General features: G+C 38.8%; 1 protein-coding gene across 9 annotated transcripts in view; it reads left to right on the top strand.

The window, feature by feature from the left end:
- The window catches only part of LOC113042980 (RNA binding protein fox-1 homolog 1-like), a 231,696-nt gene that overhangs the window by 166,751 nt on the left and 51,277 nt on the right, over nucleotides 1–13,668 (top strand). The window lies entirely within an intron of this gene.

Raw genomic sequence — 13,668 nt, forward strand, 5'->3', positions numbered from 1 at the left:
GGGTGTGTTTTCACTGGTTGTTAGTGTGGGACATAATTTGTGGGAGGAGTTTAGAATGTAGCCACCTGGTTAAAACAACAGTTTTTATTTACACTTTTGGACTGTAATTGTACTTATTAACTTTTACAAAGTTCTCAGATAGGTTTGCAGTATTAGCAGTTAAAAATGTACAAAAATATTCATTTCTGAAAACATGGCTGCGTTTGGATTGGCGGTTTGTAATTTTATTTGGAGTAGGGGTTTGGAATGTATTTGCAAACTTTATTTTAATTATTGGTATCGTTATTAATATTTTTTATTATTGTTATTTAGTTTTTGTTGGCATTTTGTGCAGTGGTTGTATTTTATTGGCTGTTTGTGTGAAGTTTGGAGTGTATTTGCTAGTTGTGATATAAATGTATTTTTAAATTGTTTTTATTTACATTTTATGGCACTTTATTTAATGACATTAAACGTGTTTGTAAAAATGTGAATAAAAACCTGTCCACTCATTTCTAATCAAAAGAGTCATGTTTTGACACTGAATTATATTTTTGAATTGTATATATCATTATATTGAATATATAATTCAAAAACTGTTTTAATTGGCTGTTCATGTGGAACATCATATGTGGTAGCAGTTTACTGTTATGTCACTTGTTAAAAGTATTTACGGTCATTTAATAGTTTTTATGTACATTTTAAACTTTATATACAAAACTTTTTGGATTTGATTAAAAGCAACATTAATTTCAGTGGCTGTGTTTTGATTGGAAAATAGATTGGACAATTGGACAATATTTAACATTTTACATATTGTTAAACTTTTACAAAGTCGGTAGTAAACGAGAGCTCATTTTCAGATTCAAATTGAAGTTAAATGAATTTTGGTGTGTGGTTAAATCTCCCACACTGTAGTCCACATTGTCTCCCACACTATCATCCTAAAGAAAACATGATCCTCTCCATAAGCTGACAAGTCTTTTTATACCCTCATTACATTGTTTTCAGTAGCTTTGTTCAGTCGAAAATGGTTCTGGAAGAAATAACAATGGCAGCAAAAAAGCAAAAACGGCAAGCAAGCGAGGAAGAAGGAGAGAGAGAGAATACCCCACATTCTGTTTATGTAATTTAGTGAGTCATAACGTGGGTGCATGAGGCATTATGCAAGTTCTGGTTCTGCTTTGAAAAACTGGTTATCTCCACAGCACCTACAAGGCACACAGATGGGTGCACCTCAGTTGTGGTGCGCCCGAGCCCTGGCAGTGCGGGGAGAAAGGGCGTCTCAAAGCAGGGAGCCCTTCTGAAGGAGGACAGGCCTCTTTTTCCCGAGCCGTCAGAGCTTTGGATTGGTAAATCCTGTGGGCTTGACTGAATAGAGGAAGTGCAGAGCTACATGAGGGTGAATAATCACAGTGTGCAGGAGAGGGGATTTCGCAGAGCACTGCATATGCCCTGTGCCTACATCTCACCCCGCCACTCATTAGATGCTGAATACATCATGCAGATTTCTGCCAGTCCTCTCATTTCAAATGCAGCTCCCAGAAATTAGAAAAGAGAATATATAATCAAAGTGATGTGTGTGTCTGACATTTTCTCTTTCTTTTTTCATCTTTTAAATAGATTTGCATTAAAAAATAAATCACAGTATTCATTTTAAAATGAATATATTGAATATAAGTCAACACTAATTCATGAATGTAAAAAAAAAAAAAATGCTGGAAATAAAACAAGTACACAATTTGGTATACATGATCATTCCCCATGACTTAACAAAGATCCAGACTGTTCAAACACCATGTACGTTAGCTGTAAAATATCCCTGGGCCACAATGATTATATGTTTCATCATTTGGAAAATGCATGGCCCTTAAGTGTGAGAATGAAGTATGGAGTTAGATCGCTCCCTCTTTTATTTCCCTTGCAAGCTGGCGAAGGGTTGCTGCGTCCTCCGTTATCGTCAGTGGGAGTTAAGTGCTGTGTGTTGAGCACAATCGGAAGGTGTTTATTGTGGCGATTATGTAACTGGTTATAGTCTTAGTCTGTCCTGTGCTGCCGGGGCCTCGCGGCACACATTACACTAGTTGCTAGCATTGCTGTTTCGCTTGAGGCAGGGCAAGGGGTGGGGGGTGGTGGGGTGTCAGGGAAACCTCACAACAGGCATACAGCATTTGCTATCGTTTGTGGAGTGGAAATAGAAACGTAGCATTCCGCCGCATACCGATGTGTCATTCTTGTATTGAAATGATAATGGAGCACATGCCGATGTAACGGGGGCTCCGCTCTCAACCCCACAGGGAGTTAAAGGAGAATACCACGCTCGATAGTTCTGCACCGAGTCACACAACAAAACAAAACAAAAACTGCTCTCCTGACGCTACGTAGAAATGCTGCCTCCTTACTGCAGCATTGTTAACCAGACGCGACGTCCTAGGCAAAGGAGCCATTAAAGAAAACTGTTATTAAGTCAATGACTGAGTGAAGCACGCTGTAGATGATAAAATGATCATATTCATATCTTGAACTCTCGCTTTCGCTAAATGGGGCAAGTGTATATTGCTTTGTAAACATTTCCACATCAATAGTACGGTGCCACAACAAAAGATAAACCCCAGGTTGAGCAAGGAGATAAAGTGACTGTTTCACAAGATTAAATAGAAAGTGATGCCAGCTTGGCAGCCAGGCCGTGTGTTGCATGGATTATTTATAGTAGGAGCAAAAATAAATAAATATTCAAATCATACAATTACCAGCCGTAAAGCCAAGTATTAAAATAAGAAAGCTGAATTAAGACCTTCCACTGATGTGATGAAAATAAATTAATTTCATCAAACATTTAAATTTCGTCAAAAAAAAAAAAAAACTGTCAGACCGGAACTCTCTATTCTATAAATAAGAATATCATTTTTTATTTATAACTTTTGTTTGTGTTCCGCCTGAGCTTTTAAAAGGGTATTTGGGTTTTAAATCTGTGTTCTTAAAGCACAACAGCTTCACGCATAGGCTACTTTGAATACTGTTTTTTAATCTACACAGGCAGCTTTTGAATGCCATGGAGGATATTAGCTCATAAACGGTGCGTCCAGAATCGCATACTGTCTGAGTAGGCACTAGCTTTGAATTTGAATTTACTTCATGACCGTTAAAAAAGTATGTTATATATAGTATGACTATGGGTATTATGAATGAAATTCGGACGTACTACATCAGCCATGTTGTTACTGTCACATGACCTACCAGCGTCAGTTGCGTCATTTCATTGGCATTAATAACTCCTCTCCTATGGCCTCATGGGATAGTAAAGTGTCCATCGAATGCACAATTCAGAATCTGGGTGGAAGAAGTAGGTCATCAGGAAGGATACTTTTCGCCTGCTGTTTTTCTGAATACTGTGAATTCGGACATACTACTCGCCTCACATACTGTTTTTCGCGTACTATTTAGAAGGGAAGTATGCAATTTTGGTCGTGAAATTTCTCCTACATTGAATTGTGTGTTGTTTATAAATCTCTGTGTTGTAAAGAAGGCCTCCATAATCCATTTACTTCAATTTGTAAACACAAATGGCACCATGCACCAGCACAGATGTTATGAACCCTGTATTTATGCAACAGAAATCTTCTAATACCATGTATATCTAATCTTATTCATATTAGAAAGCATGACTGTGCCTTGGTTTAGTGAAAAAGCATGAAACAGACGGAAACATTTTTGCATAAGTAGTGCACTTTTTTTGCATTTAAATGGTTTGTTATTAAGTAGACGTTTAATATCAAATGTTCCTTCATATTTTGCATGCATGGTATTGGTATTTTTATTTTATTTTATATTTAATATGTTAAATATACATCGAACAATATTTGTGTTTTGTCCTTGCTAGGTTTACTTTGCACATACTGTGCTTGAGTTTATTCCAAAGGATAGAAGTCTGTGGCTAATCCTCTGGTTTGTACATACTGTCGGCTTTGATAGGGGAAAAAATGAAGATGCCGTGTGGGTGTGCAAGATTAGGCTTATCTTCAATTGCATTGTATATAGGAATATCCGCGGTGACATTGACAGAATGGGATGCTTCTCCCTTTCAAACAAGCCAAAGGAATTTGCAGGTTGAAACAGTGGAGGCGCCCAGGCTGCAGTTTGTTTGTGGTGGCGTGCTTATGCATGATAGCCCCAGCTCAGGACAACAGCGGGATGAATAAAACGCTCGGATTGTTCACAGTCATTGTCCCACTGCGGTTGCTCTTTGTCCTGAAGATACCTTCACTTAGCTCTCCACATCATCTTCTTACCACCCCGTGGCAGCGGCTCTGTCCTTCCAGGATGCTTGAGATGCCAGAGCATCTAATGGCCCCTGCCAAGATGCTTCCCAAAGACAACCACTTTTGAGATGGGGATGCACACGCCACAGTGAATCAAACTCATTTTGTTGTGTAAACGCAGTTTTCTGTCTCCTGACATATGCGGACATGTTTTTTAAGGAATGCACTAATGAAATGTTAGTACTACACTGATTTTCTAATTTGTCAATATCAGTCAGTATTGGATATTCAGTTGAGCATGCCCTATTTTTTTGTAATTATATTTTGCCATCATCCAACGATCACTTCAACTCTTAAAATTGATAACTTTTTTTAAGACAATGGTGTTATGATTAAATTCACTTAAAATTATTAATTGACTTTAGATTTGATTATTTTTTTAGCAAAAAAACATTAAAAATGGTTCGTGAAATGGTTAAAAATATTACATGAGAAAAAAAATAAAAAATTGAACTCATGGCCAAGGTAACTAAGTGAAATAAGTTAAAGTGTAAACAAATAAAACTAAAATATTTATGGCTATATCATTAAATATCTCTGCAATCTTAATTAAGTTAGGTCACGGTAATGAATCATGACTTTATACTTGCTAATTGGCTACATCAGCATTAGGGAGACTGAGAACAATCTGTGTAGTGCAGGTTGATTAGCCAATGCTTATTTGGTCTGTTTTCTTGGAGGAGAAAGACTATTCAATTTCAATAAGTACATATGTGACCCTGCACCACAAAACCAGCCTTAAGTCGCTGGAGTATATTTTTAGCAATAGCCAAAAAAAAAAAAAAACATTGTATGAGTCAAAATTATTGATTTTTCTTATAATAGTAAAGATCATGTTCCATGAAGATATTTTGTAAATTTCCTACCGTAAATATATCAAAACTTAATTTTTGATTAGTAATATGCTTTGCTAAGAACTCAACTTCAAAAACAATTTTCTCAGTATTTAGATTTTTTTGCACCCTTGGATTCCCGATTTTCAATTAGTTGTATCTCGCCAAATATTGTCCGATCCTAATAAACCATACATTAATGGAAAGCTTTCAGATAAGGTATGAATTTAGAAAAATCGACACTTAAGACTGGATTTGTGGTCCATAGACACATATGTTAAAAGTGTGTGCATTATCTTTTAGGATATAGTTGGCTTCAAAGCTCATATTCATAGGGTAAAAATTAAGAAATCACATAACAGTCAACAAGTCCATAATGAACGTTTTTTTCATCAGCTGGTCTACATAAAAGCATCGAGGTAGAGGTCTACACACAAGCCCCTGTGTCAGTCATTACAGATATTTTTCCTCAGTGGCCGAGTTGACTTCTCACTCTACCTCCAGCTTGCGTGATTGATGTCGGGCAAGGTTAGCAGAAAAATAGTGCACTGTGTTCTTTGACCGACAGTGGGCCGCTGTCTTCTTTCTATCTTTCCCTCGCATCCCCCTTCTCTATATCTTTCAGGAAAGACTGCCACAATTTTTCAGTTCCAGTCCAGAGCCCTCTGTCCCCGACTTAGCCCAGCTGCTGTGGACCACAGACACACTAATTGGCCCTGATTTAGTCTGCACTCTAAGTGCACTCTGCTGTGTGTGCTGCGTGGGGCTGCCATGTCAGTCCGCTCTTTTCCCACTGGCTCTTTAGGCCATTACCTAAATGAAGTGCTGCCACTGGAAGTTGGTGAGCACATGCTAACGGTGAGGTATTGATTTGTGGGTTATTTCAAGTGATGATATCTCTGTCTTCAATCCAGAAAGAAGAAAAATATCTCTGGAGAGTTGGTTTTTTAATAATACACTTGGAGAATTTACAAGTTAATTATATATAAATTTCGTTTTCGTAAGGTTCGTAGGTATGGCTACACTCTATAAGTAAAGGAAATAAGCCAAAACATGAGTATGCATGGAATAGTCAAGTCACATCAATTTATTTGTATAGTGATTTTCACTATACACAATGTTTCAAAGCAGCTTTTCAGAAGATCGTGATGATAATATTTATACTATATTAATATCTTCATGCCTAATGCTATACTCACATTTAGGAGATTGGAGCTTGGCAAATCATATAGTTATATAATATAATATACATTTCACAACAGTATAAACAATCAAGCAGGTGAGATTTGCAAAATAGTATATTTTATGTAAACATACAGTATGCATATGAGTAAAGTTGCTTATATTTATATGTACATTATACACTATATACAACTTAATATAGTGATCTGTACAGTAATATAATTTACATTTTGAGACTATATAAACAATTACATACTTGAGATTTGCTGTACTGTATGAATGAATTTACAATAGATTTATATATCCGACTTCACATAGATAACATAATTTTGATATAAACAATCATGTGATTTGATTTCATAATATATATATAGAGAGAGCGAGAGAGAGAGAGAGAGAACTTTACGTAATTATGAAACTGAATGTGTGTAAAGTCAGATATATATCCAAATTTATGCATTCTACAGAATACAGTAGCAGCATGTTTTTTTTTTTTTTCCTGTGATGGACAAACATGCTAAACTGAAGCGAAGTCATTTACGGCCTCTCGTTTCAGAGATTCCAAGGCCTAAATCATTTTAACTTCACAGCTAGCGGGGCACGGGTAGAAATATGGACATTCGTGCGGCTACGCCCCGCCAGTCCTCAGAATTAAAACCATTAATCTGTACACAGGTGACTGTTTTAGCGTGCTAGCACAGCAGATTCAGCAGGGAACAAGGTGTTTGTTTAAAGAAAATAAACAATTAAGTTTTCCCCTCACAAATCCTGTTAGGAGACGCGACGGAAGCTGTTCTGCTTAAAATCATTAGCATCTCAAGGTTTTAATACGTTTCGGATGCTTGTTTTCTCAAAGCTCACTCTTAAATGCATGGGGTCCGGCGGTAGTCCATCAGCTAGTTCAGAGTGGCGAAATGACTTGGGTTTGCCGAGCACATTACTGTGTATTTGACAGTTCTTGACAGTTCAATTTTAGCCCAGTGTTCAGCTGACATTATTCTATCAGGGCCCTCCATAATCTGGAGCTGTAATACGCCGGATGCGGCAAATGCTTATTTCCAAGACCTCTGCGGCAGGGGCCGGCCTGCGCCATCACTCATATCTCAATTACCTAATCTAATGCATCTCAGTGGGCTGCTGCCCGAGCTTCATTTATTGTAAGTGCTAGAAGCTCCTCTGCAATTGTTATGTGCGCCAGCACCAACCTGCACCGTCTGGGGGAGAGTGAGCTCAGTCGAAGAGGGGCAGGGAAACACACAAGAAGGAGGGAGGGGAGACCAAAAAAAGACAAAGAGAGAACAGCGAGCACTTCTCTGTAAGAGGGTGTCATGCATCGGCGGGGCGGAGAGGAAGAGTGCTGTAGAATAGACGAGTGTTAGCAGCTACGCGCATGCTGTGGTAGGAACAGGAAGCAGAGCTCCTCTCCTATAGCATTCCCCTCAACATTTTTTGGGGGATTATAGCTCGTTTCCGAAACTTAGTGAGCTGCATGCTGCCTACATAGTAGCTGACTACTAAGGAAGGATACTCTGTCATGGAACTTTATAGATAATTTATTTGGAACGCACTTGTGCTCCGAACTGCCTCTGCTCAGTTTTACTCACAATTTTAATAAAGTTTGATATTAGCATGTTGTTAAGCTAAATGTGTGATACTTGAATAAACAAAATGCACTGATCACAACTGTGTGGGGTATTCTAAATATAGATGTATAGTTCATAATCACTGAGCTAGTCAAAATGCATTCCTCAGTTTAATTTGTCTTTGCTTAATAAAATTATAAAGAAATACGCGCATACATACATACATACATGTCCCCAAACATTGAGCATTAGTTTAAAAAAAAGTTAGAGGCAAAATTAGAAATCTGGGATTTAAATTTTTGCTTTTTAAACATAAATTTGTGTGTGTGTGTGTGTGTATGTTTGTATGTATACATGCATGCTATAATTTCAATTCAGTATTTTTTTCCCCTCAAATTGTCATGCAGACTATATCATTTGTCTAATTAGAAGCTACTGTTTTCAGACTTTTGACCTCACTGTATGTACTTGGCCTTGTGAAAACGAATGGCCCAAGTATCTGCATGTATTTTCTGCATGTATCTGCATGTGTGAACAATGGATAAGAAAAGCAGGAATCTGGAGATATGTCACCGAAACTATCCTCTCCGGCAGAGCCACAAGCAAAAGCAGCCTCTTCCCCTCCCTGATCCTTCCATGACAGCTGGAGAAGGATTCGTCCACAGACTGATTTACTGTAGTGAGGATGAGATTCACATACTAAGCCGGCTTTTAAATAATTTTTAAAACTGTCAAGTTAAATGCTTTCCAGTAACACTGGTGAGCTAATACATTAGCGTTGCCTTGGAAACGCAGGGAAAGAAATAGTTTGATGTATCCTCCGAGGGTTTAAATGAGGGTAGGATGGCGGCTCGACGAAAGTTGCTCACCGCTTGTTTTCGCATTCCATTCCAGTTAACTGTCTTGGATGGCTAGTAATTAATCAATGCGTTTTTGTCAGGTCGCCGCGCACGCTCTAGAGATCTGTCAATAAGTCACGTCAGACTCATCAGATATATCAGTGACACACTACAATCACCACAACAATTAAAACTGCAATTAGCGCAGGCTCCGCGGTCCCATGACAGCACACTCGCACGCGCATGTGCTAAGTGTGTGCGTCTGTGCGTATGCCGATCATCAGCGAGTTTAAGCGCAGAGGTGTGCGCTGAGAACTCCACCGCTAATATGTTTTGTCAGGAAAGCGAGTGTGGGTGATAGAGTGGCCATGTTTTTGTCTGTATTCCCTTGTGACAGAGCGTGGTTCCCACTTCCCTGTCTGTCTATTACGCAGTGCAAAGGTTGGCCTGTCAGCTCTGTCTGTCACACCCACTCTGCGTCAGGAAAACGTGCCAAGGGCCAAGTTTCTCACACAGATTCACACGCACACATCTCTCCCGTTTGCCCAGTGACCTGTGTTTTCCCTGGTATGTGTTACAGAGCCAGTGCAGTGCTGGGATCAGCTGACACAAAGCTCCTAAAGCCACGGCTTTCCTGCTCAGCCACCGCAGAGCAAATCCGCAGATCTACCTGAGTTCTTGTGATGCACCGTTCCTGCCTGTAAAAGCTGTAATTTTGCACTAAAAAGAATATTCGGTCATCATTTACTCCCCCTTATGTTCTTCCAGTCCTGTATGACTTTATTTCCTTTATGGAATGCAGAAGGAGATGTTTCTAAGAATGATGGTTGTTGTTTTTACAATTAATGGGGTCTGGAGCTTCATAAATGTAAGACAGCTCCATAAAAGTACTATAAAAAGGTCAGTGTGAATACAGTCTTCAGGATTCACGATAGCTTTGTGTGAGGAAAACGTACACTTTAAGATCTGTTCAGTTCAGGTGGGAAGTAATGATGCAGAAATCTGGGAACTAATCATTCGTTTGAGTTGAATGTTATCAATTAATCATTCGATTTAATTCACATGACTGGGCTGACTGATTGATTCAATAATCAGACTTTATCTGATTGCTTGAGTTCGGCATCATGAGATCATCAGTGAATAATAATAAAAATTTGGCTTTATTCCTCAAGATATTGAATGAATTCAGAAGAATAGCATGAAAATTAATTGTTAAAGTCAAAAGTCTATGAGTGACAGTTCAATGGCCAACATGCCAATTGTAAAACTGACAAAACATCTTATATAAAATGTGCAGTAGAGAAAAACCACACCAATTTTTTTTTTTTAATTACATGATTTAGATTTGTTTTACAGTACATGCTATTGTAAAGATTTAACTCTATCCCTCATAGCCATGTTTTCGTCAGCATAAAATTCAATATGGCATCTGCCCTGATGAAATGAATTCAGAAGACGTAATATAGAATCTATATTCATGATGTTTTTGCATCTTTTTAAAGTCAGTACGTTCTTCAGAATTTCCTTTTTTATTCAAAAAAAGTCATACAGGTTGGGAATGACATGAGGGCAAGTAATAATGACAAAATGTTCATTTTTGGGTGAACTACCTTTTTTTAGTAAATCACAGTAACAGGACTACATTTCCCAGCAGTCTCTTGTTTGTGGGAGATGGGAGGGGGTTATGATCATGGTCTCAGCTGAGCTATGAGAAAGCACCTGATTTGAAGAAGAAAAAGAGCCACATATATTGACTTTGGAGAGAGAGAGAGAGAGAGCAGCAACGTTTCTTTTGAGTTCTGGTAAAGCAGACGGCCCTGGGGGCTTTGCGGGGAGCCACAGCGAGGCTGGAAATTTGCTCGGCAGTATATGACACTTCACAGGAATCATTGGATGTGTGATAGGAGATGCTAATGGGTAGAAGCCCCCGATAACCCCATGTAAACCCTTGGGCTTCCACCAGCCATACCTTTAATTTACAGTGATAACTTTTAACCGCACCTCTTAACCTCACATTCCCACAGTGCTGTGCTTACATTGCACAGCAATAGCGGCACACAGGGAAAAGAACTAAAATATATGTGTGGCCCTTTTAACCGTTGACATATGCACTCAAAAGTTGTGCAAGCGTACCGAGCGGACGTGACGGTGCATGGATTATACTGAAATACAACCTTTTGACTTTGAGCGACTGGGGAAAATGGAGATGAAAATAATTTGATGGAGCTGTTTTCATAAAGTAATTTAGGCCATTTGATGCCATAACAGATGGGCCATATTCAGAGACACTGCATCCTCTGCTCAAATTAATAGCATAACTTTTACAGCAGCTGACACTAATGTTTTTATGCTGGCTTTCGGAGTATTTTATGTCGCTAGTCGAAACTAATAGCTCGGGTTACTACACAGTGTAAACATTTATAATGGCAATTTTAAAACATCTGGCAATAATGGGATGTATCTTGTTAGACAGCGAGGCTTGTCAACACAGTGAACATAATTATGACAGATGCCAGTTCTCCAAGCTCACTCATGAAGCCACATGTGAACGCACACACGTGATGCAAACCCTCCATTCTGCACTCGCAAATCACTGGGCGGCCTAACAAGCCATTGAATTCATTGTTTGTAACTAGTGTAAATATTTTCAGCTGTGCAAAAGCATGAAATTGGCCAATATAGGGAAAATGAAATGCAATTAATCCACAGCTCCCATAATACAGAGAAGGACAGATAAGTCTTGCACATGAAACGGCATGTAATCTAATTGTGCCGGATTAAAAGACTTTATATTTTTACTAAAACAGAATGTGTACTGTGTGTATGGATAAATTATAATGGTTGACTAGTCATCTACTGGTCAACTAGCTTAATCTAATTATTATTATTTTATGTTTTTGCTTAAATGTTTTTCGTTTTTAAAGGAGATGAATTAAGAGACACGTTCAACCAAATATATCTGTAAATCTTTTTTTTTTTTTTTTTTGCTAGTTTTGTATGTTTTCATATTTGATTATGTCATATCTGCATGTGCTTTAATAGTCATGATTAAAGAAAGCCATTGGAGAAAGAGCTTGTTCGCTGGCCTTCCCAGAGGGCTGTGAGTTCGGTGCTGGCAGAGACATCTGTGTGTCCTGGCCTGTTCCTGCAGCTCTCTGTGTGTGTCCATCTGTGTGTGATTAGTTCTGTTCGTAGTGTACCTGTGCGCTCGCTCCAGAAATCATTAGGCCTGGTCATACCTCTCCTAGCTACGCTTCACAACATCTGTCATGACACAGTCATCAGAGACCCTGCAACATCTGCCAGAATCTTAGCCTTTGCCCCCCCCACACACACACACACAAACTTACACACACACACGCATACACACACACATACCCTCCGTTTCCTGTATATATATATATATATATATATATATATATATATATTGACTTTTTTATAGTATTATATTGTCTTTATATTGTATATATTATATATTTGCCTGTATCACAAAATAAACTGGGTCGTCTGGCTTTTTATCATCATGAAGTGATTTATTTTGTAATTGTATAAATAAATAATGGACAATAGAATATTTATTTGAGTTGAAATTATGTTTTTTTAATGTGAGGAGAAATAGACAGCAGAGCGCTGTCATGAAACTAGCACAGCCATGTAGGGAATCAGATGCCTGGGACAAAAGCAGTCAGTTATACAGCTTAACTGTCCTTTTATAAATTATTAAAACAGCAAAATTCTGCAATTGGCCAATCGGAATGAAGTATTCCAGTGAGCCGTGTAATAAATAGATATATTCATAATATATATTAGGCTAACTTCATATGATACAGTGTAGACAGCTGTGCTAACAGTAAATGACATGATTCCAAGGTTAAACATGATGCGTGATTAATGTTCTTACTGCACGTTCCTTTCACCCAGAATGGGAGGAGGGCAGGGAGACGGAGAGAGAAAGAGACAGTGGGAGAAATAGAAGACCATGATGGGGGGTGGGCTGGATAGAGGAGAGAAAGACGACAAAGGCAAGGAAATGAGCTTTCTCCAGCCAGTGTGAGTGTGTGGCTGCCTGACAGCCTGGTTCAGTGCCACCTCACCACTTTTGTTTCAGCTGTGTAAATAATGGCTGTAATTACAATCACCTGTACCTGACAAGCATCAGAGTGTCTGCAGGAGATGCACTGGTCTGATGAGAACTTTGCGTTCATGCTGCTGTCGCATTCACGGCTGTGACAACTGACATATTGTATGTGCAACTACAAATCTCTACTTCATGTACTGCACGGGAGATTAGGGCCGAACTGGGTTTGCACACACATGCAACTGTACACTTGCTGATTGTCACATGCATGCAAAGTGCTTCCAGGCTGACCTGGTTGTTCAGAATGGCTTGTGAAGTGAATATATATATCAAATGTTCTTTATTGTATTTAAAATTCAGCCTCACTCGGGAAGATGTGTGTTTGTTAAGCAGGAAAACAGAAGCTAAAATCCTCCTAATAACATTATTAGCTATTTGTAGTGTTGTGCTGCTGTTTCCCTCCAATTAATGTCTCATTGTGATCACAGGGCGATGACTCAGACACCGTCCCAGACTGAAGCTAGTGTGCATTAGCCGCGAGCTACTTCACCTTCAGCACCCACAGAAACACAATTTCCCTCGACAAAACGTCACGCCACATCACAGACAAGTCATTGATCTGGGGCTGAACTGCAATTGATGAAACATAATGAAGGAATGAAAAAGCCAAGTATGCGCTGTTTTCAAAGGCAACATGAGCCGTCTGTGCAAGATCTCCTAATAGAATTACCCACACGCAGCTAAAGCATAGCGGTGACGCTAACTTGTAATTAAGATAACCCTAGAGTCGGTCTGCTGCTGTGGCATTCTCTTTGTTGCATGTTACTTTTAACTCATTTATAATTGACTGTTAAA

This window comes from Carassius auratus, chromosome 3, assembly GCF_003368295.1.
Source record: "Carassius auratus strain Wakin chromosome 3, ASM336829v1, whole genome shotgun sequence".
Classification (NCBI taxonomy): domain Eukaryota; kingdom Metazoa; phylum Chordata; class Actinopteri; order Cypriniformes; family Cyprinidae; genus Carassius; species Carassius auratus.